Genomic DNA, 7,507 nt, shown 5'->3' on the forward strand with positions numbered 1-7,507 from the left:
GAAAGAAATATAAAAGAGATCTGAATGTGTTTAGACAAGGTCATCTTTATGATTTCAAACAATCCTGAGACATAGGTTTCGAAAGGCTTGATAAAAGGGATTTAATACAATAGCTTTTCATAGTTTTTATCTGCATATCAGTAGTTAGAATTCATACAAGTAGAAGAAATCAAACAGAATTAAACTAATATTCATTCAATAATTCTTTTAAAAACTATGTATTGGTCATGTGTTTATGTGCAGGCTCTATGTCAACTCTTGGACAGGCACCCACAAACACATGGAACTTACAGTTTATGTGGGGAGACCAGACATTACATTGGCAACAAGGAAGATAACTACAGACTGTGGAAAGAATTATAAATGACACAATAAAATAATGTAATCGAGAGAAAATAAGAGAAGACAGAATAGTTGGGGAAGGCTTTCCTAAGGAGGGCAAAAATGAGCCATCCATGAGAAGACAGAATAGTTGGGGAATAGTTGGGCTAACTGAAGACAGAATAGTTGGGGAAGGCTTTCCTAAGGAGGGCAAAAATGAGCCATCCATGAGAAGGTCGTAGAGCCTAGCATTCAAAGAGAAAAGGCAGCAAGTGATGATTTGCAGAGAATAAAAAGGCTTGGCCTACTTGAGCAAGACAGTAGTGAAAATAGACACAGAGCTTAGCGGTAGAGATGTGGATGGAGAAGGGATAGTCCAGCTTAGAGAGGCAGACTACACCCAAATCATTCAAAGCTTTTTAGGCTGATATAAGATTTTTTAAAATATAACTTTAGTACAAGAAGAGACCTTTGAAGATCTTCAAGTGGGGGAATGATATAGTTTGATTCTCAGTTTCAAAAGTTACCCTTTTACAGTGTTTAGAATGGACCAGAGAGAATGAGAGTATAAAGCAATGAGATTCATAAGAGACCCTTATCTCTATTCTTTTTAAAGTGATAGTGGCTTATACCGAAATGCCACTAATACAAATAAAAAGAGATGGATTGATTTAGTACATATCAAAGTGATAGGATCAACAGACCTTTGATTAAACAGTGAAGTGAGAATATCATCTAAATTAAGGCTAGTTGCTTAGTTTCGGGACATGAGAGAAGTTTAATACTTGCTCATGGAGAGCCACTCAGCAGTAGAGAGGAGCGGGGTTAGATTTGGGGAGTGAGTTTGTTTCCAGGCAAAAAATTCATGGACCCAGGTTGGTAGAGGCGCCACCATTTTCAAAACATAGCTTACAAAGTTACCTTGGGTGTCGACATGCAGCCACAAATAGAAAAAGAGAACATAAAGAATGCATGTCAACTTCTTAAAATCTTCGGCCAGAAAGGTGACATACACCACCTGTGCTTCCATTTCTTTGGTGGGAACTAGTCAGTTGTCCCCCGATATGGAAACTCTAGTTCTTGGCTTTATGGTTGCTTGTAGTAACAACTCAACTCTGTAAGTTGAAGTCATGAGCCATTTCTGCCACGATGCATGAAGGAATATCTATCATCATCTTCTGAGTCATATGTATTTTGATATTAAAAAAAAATGAGGCAGACAGTTTGTGATTTAAGTTCATTTATGCCTGTAAAATAAAATTGTATAATTTTCAGGTCAGAGAAGCTATTTGTGCTATAGAGGCAAACTCTGAACATCGTCTTCACAAGTGTTCTAGGAAGGAGTTCAAATTAATAATGCTCAATGCTGAGAATGTCAAGTGGGGCTGTTGTCAAGTTACAATTCTGAAACAAACTAATTTACCCATTTATTATTGCAGTATTTAAAACATTAGAATCTACTGCATAAGTCCTAGGCCATTATGAGAGATTATCCATCATTTAGTAAGCAAATTAGACTTTACCTCTTGCCACCAGAATACAGGTAATATTTACCCAGGGTATTTCAGTGCTCAGTATAATTTGTTCATTGTCCCCTCTGTCCATTGCACACTTAGATTACTTGAATATAAACAGCGTGACGTCATCTGATTATAACCAGCAAACCACTGACTAACAAGTTCTCCTTTGTTATTACATTAAGTATTTCATTGGGACATTGTTTAACATGTGCGTAGCCAATAGGCAATTAAAAATCACAGTCTCAAAAAGGTAACTGTAAGTCTACTCCTTACATTACCAACCTCAACATAGACATTATGCTTTTAACTTATTTTCTGTTGTCTCAGGCTAGAGGTTTCACATATACTAAGATTACCGTAAGACTTCCGTTGCTTAAAGACTTAAATATACCTAATGTTTTTAATTGCTTTTGTCAACCATTGTCAGATTTTTCTATCCATTCCCAAAGCATGTGAATTCAGATAAACTATAATCCATTTCCTTAAAAGTTTTGGCCTTACTGAGTGTTGTTTTTCTCTAAAGCTGTGATCCAGACCAAGGGTCTTTCAGACTAACGAGGAGTTTAGAGTGTCTGCTTTCTTCACTGGAAGGAAACACAAACATTTAGTAACTGTTTTCAGACCAAAGGAGAGCAAAGTTGTGTAATATTTTTTTTTTGAAATAATCTTCTTAAAGCACACAGGAAAAGGGCACCTATAATTCAATAAGGCAATGCTAGCAAGGCACCTAACACAAGTATTGACTTGTGCACGATGCTCAATACAGTTGATCTGTTATGATAGTAACGACTATTTGAGTTATTAAGTGCAATGGCTAGACTTGGCCATCTTCGATTCTGGATCCCTCAGGAGAACACATCCCCATACAAAGTTCATCTCTTTCTCCTCAACCCCAACCACCACCACCAGGCCTCTTCGAAGCACTTTGGGGACTTAGGGATGTAACAGTAAATGTCCTGTGAGGAGAAATCTGCAACTAACTACTACGAATTTCTTGCCCACAAACAGTATAGTTGGAGAAGTTAACTAAACGGAAAAGAATAGAGGCACATAAAACCTCTCACTGCAGAATGGCTATCCCTTACTTACTTTCCAAGACTTTTTTTTTTTTTAACTCATTCTAAGAATAAAGAGGGGGAAAAAAACTTGTCAGAAGTTTTCAAAGAAAAACACCTTTATTCATTGTATTTTAAAATAAGTATTTCTCAAAAGGTTTTTTAATTGTAGTAAAAGACACACGACATAAAATTTACAGCCTTAGCCATTTTTAAATCTACAGTTGAGTGGCATTAAGTACGTTCACATGATCGTACTACCATCGCAGAACTCTTTTCCTCTGGCAAATCTGAAACTTTGTCTTCGTTGAACAATAATTCCCCCGCTCCCTCTCTTCCCACCCCTGGCAACCACCGCTCTACATCCCAGCTCTTTGAATTTGACTATTCTAAGTACCTCGTATAAATGAAATAATACAGTATTTATCCTGTTTTGACTGGCTTGTGTCACTTAGCACAATGTCCTCAAGGTTTATTCGTGTCGGAGCATATGCCAAAATTCCATTTCTTTTTAAGATTGAATAATGTTCCATTGTATGTATATATCGCATTTTGTTTATACATTCATTTGAGGACATTTTGAGTTGGTTCTAGCTTTTGGCTCTTGCAAATAATTCTGCTGTGAACATGAGTGTACAAATATCTAGTCAAATCCCTGCTTTCTGTTCTTTTGTGTCTGTACCCAGAAGTGAAATTGCTAGATCATATGTTCATTCTATTTCTAAATTTTTGAGGAACTGTCTGCCATATTGTTTTCTATAGCAGCTGCACCATTTTACATTCCTACCAACAGTGCATGAGGGTTCCAATTTCTCCACATCCTCTTTAACACTTTTATTTTTTATTTTATTTTATAGTATCCATCCTAATAGCTGTGAAGTGATTTTGATTTTTATCTCCTTAACTCTTGGTTTTGATTTGCATTTCCCTAATGATTAGTAATATCGAGCATCCTTTCATATGCTTATTGGCCATTTGTATATATCCTTTGGAGAAAAGTCTATTCATGTCCTTTGCCCATTTTTTAATTGAGCTGGTTGGTTTTTTGTTATTGTTGTTATTGAGCTATAAGAGTTCTTTAAAAATCTGGACATTGACCTCATATGACACATGATTTATAAATAAAAAATTTTGAAATATTGTGAGAATTATAAAAATGTGGCATAGAGATATGAAATGAGAAAATGATGTTGGAAAAATGGCGCCCGTAGACTTGCTCAACACAGGGTTGCCACAAAAGTTCAACTTGTATAAAAAACACAGTATCTGGGAAGCACAATACAGTGAAACACAATAAAACGGAAGTATTGTAAGACACATTCCTCTTCAACATACACTTACCTCGAGTGGATTTAAATGATTCATTTTTGAGCTCTTCTGAGTACCCACCATAATGCACTGTACTTTTAATTATTTTTTTTGTCTCCTTCAAAAATGTTAATCCTCAAGGCAAAAATTATATCCTTTTCCTCCCATATTCTGCTCCAAAGTTAACATCCCAAAAATATGTCCAAAAGGAATAAATGCATGAGGGTAATCTTCCAGTCTCTCTACCTTATATGATGAACCACTCATTTTTGGCTCTGTTAAATTACAACAAAATATCTTTCTTCACTGCAGTTAACATATTGTTCCTAGTTCTGCCTTAAATCAAGTGAAGTTTATCTTTTATATGAGAGTCTTCTAGTTGTTTTTATACAAAAACCATGGCCTTTCCCAATGTCAAGTCTTCTGTTCCAAAACAAACTTCTCTAGATCTTTTCCAGACTTTTAATCATCCTCTTTATTTAACTATGGATTTATATGTGGAAGGCTGGAGAGAGTGACAAATCATTTTCTTTGGAATTTTTAATGGCAGAAATATAGGAATAATGATGAAATTCTCCTAATCACACTAACTATTCGAAATCACAACTTAAAAAAATGACTTTTGAATCAGGAGAATGAGAAACTATACACAGAAGATATATGTGCAATTATTCTAAGTCTGAAATGAATCCAATTTATATTTTGCAATTTTTTTTCCTGTGAACGTGTGGCGAGCAAATCCTGACCCTGTCTATACCTCTCAGGTCACTGTCACCTTCTATAGGTGTGCAAGTTTCTTTACTTTTCTCAAGAAACTAGCTTGTTTTCATGACAGAAGTTGATAAGGTTTCTGAAAACAAAGATATGAAGTCTCCCTAGCTTTCTTGATTGCCTGAAGCTAAATTGTACCATAATAACAGATTTTTCCATTTTTTATTTTATTTCTTTTCTTAGCTTTTTCATGTACTTTTGATATATATACACACATATATATGTATATATAGTCTCTCATATGTATGGTCCACATATATGTACTCTTAATATTTATATACACGTATGTCCTCTCTCATTCATATATATGAGATTCCTTTCACCATATTATTATAGTCTTTCTCACATAAATATATATAAATATACATATATATATACACACACACCGTGTGCATTTTATGAATAAGACGTGTAAGTTAAAAAAAATTCCAATTGTGCTAAATCCAGCACTTGTATTTTATCCACTTTTTCTTTATCCTACTGATTTGGGAGGAAAAAATACCAACGAGCTCTAAGTCTGCCATGACAAATGTAGACTTCATCTTGAATCCATGTATGGGTGACATTCGCATGTTGATTTCTTTGCCGCCCTGATGTTTAAATTTCAAAGCACGTCTTTCCTTGTATCTTCGGCTGAATGAGACATCAAAATAAGGGCCAGATAAAGGCGGAAGTCCTTTGTCTGAAACTGCCCAGGCCTGGCCAGCTGTGATGAAAACTGTCTGAAGTTTCGCAGGCTTCTTGTCTGGCCTCAAGCTGGTATCCGCCTGTCTTATTTTGGAGGTTTTAAAGGAATATTGCACGTTAGCACACAATGTCGTAAGGGACAATAGAAGGCCTGTTCACGGTGGGATCTGAACATATAGGTTAGATTACATCATTTACTAGATGATAAACCGCTAATTGCACAGGGGATATATGCTGTCTTTCACTGTAATCATGTTGGTTTCTAAGGTCAACCTAATATCTGCTTATTTCACAGGGGCAAACCCTTATGAGGTTGTTTGTCTCTCTCATTGGTAAATGTAACCTTTATGTGTGTTTAATTTTCTAATATCTTAATATAAATGATGAAATCAAGTGTTTTTGGTTTGTTTTTGTTTGTCTTTTCTTTAAAATATAGAACCTATTAGAATCATCTACAAACAAGATAATATTGCTGATAGGGAGTAAACAGACAAAATAGAGTAGTTCAAAGACAAATGAAGACTGATTAAAAATTTTAAGAGTTTATTTGAACAGAAATCAGCTGGAATCGGGCAGTATCAAACCGGACATTGTTAGGCATGCTTCCTTAACAAGAGCCAGGGAAGAGACTTATACAGAGAAAAAATGCTGAAGCAAAGAAGAAAATTATTTGATTGGCTATAACGTGAAACCTCATTGACTGTTCCCCATCCATTGCATTTTGATTTTGTAACTTTGAGGCATTTGCAGGCTTAGATTTTGGATTGCTTAGCAGGTAGGCTGTCACAGCATTAGAGCCACATCAGTCTGGTGGCCCTCCTTGTTTTGATTTAACAGAGTACATCAAATGACATTTGGTCAGTTTTGAATAAGAAATAATGGTGACGTGATTTGAGCAGCAAGTAAATTTGGCCACCTCGATTAAAAAAAAAAAAAATCAGAAAAACCTGTGGTCTCACATTAAGACTATAAAATATTGTTTTATATGTTTGTACCTCATGTAAATATCTCCTTACATTGGAATAGAGAGTAAAAATATCCTACATTTACCCGAGCCTATAGCGTTATTTAGTGTTTAACATTGTTTTAGAGAAAAGCCAATGATTATTTCAGAATATGTTGTTTTCTAAAACAGCATAAAGGCAAGTACATATAACACATCATAAAGTATCTCGAATCCAAAAAAGTCAGGAAAATGTGATAATTATACATATAGGGTGTCCAGATATTTGGGGATCTAGCTCCTTGACGTGCTATTGATGAAATCAGATTGACTCACCTCCTTATACGCGCCTGTGTTTTATTCGTGCCTGAAAGTCCAGTTCACATAGCCTGACCTCAGTGCCTGGCGCTCTGCCTCCAGTCCAAGTTCCTGTCCCTTCAAGCCTACCTCTTCTCCTGCACATCATACATCTGTCAAGCTGGGCCGTTCATTCTTCCCAGAGCCTCCTCTGTGCTTTTCCACCTCTGTGCCTTTGCTCAGGATGTCCCTACAGCTGGAAAGCTCATCAGCCCCATCTTTGTTATAGCCCTGAGTGTTCTTTGAGTCCAGTTCAATTGCCTGGTCCTTCACGAAGTTTCGCAAAACCCCTTTTTCTTCTTCTTTACGTTATCCTAGACTAGTTTAGCATCCTTCCATAACAGTGATTTATGCCATCTTCTAGTTAGATCTTCTTGATGAGATAGTGATTATCTTGATGATAAAGACTGTGTTTTTTTTATAACTAAATTCACAAAACACCTAATCCAGGGCCTCATAGATGTCAACATAGAGGACAACAGATGACTGTAGCCACATGAGCCCAAAGATAATGTCAAATATTTTAGGTTTTTGCAATGGCAACA

Source organism: Pteropus vampyrus, unplaced genomic scaffold (assembly GCF_000151845.1).
Source record: "Pteropus vampyrus isolate Shadow unplaced genomic scaffold, Pvam_2.0 Scaffold169, whole genome shotgun sequence".
Lineage (NCBI taxonomy): Eukaryota > Metazoa > Chordata > Mammalia > Chiroptera > Pteropodidae > Pteropus > Pteropus vampyrus.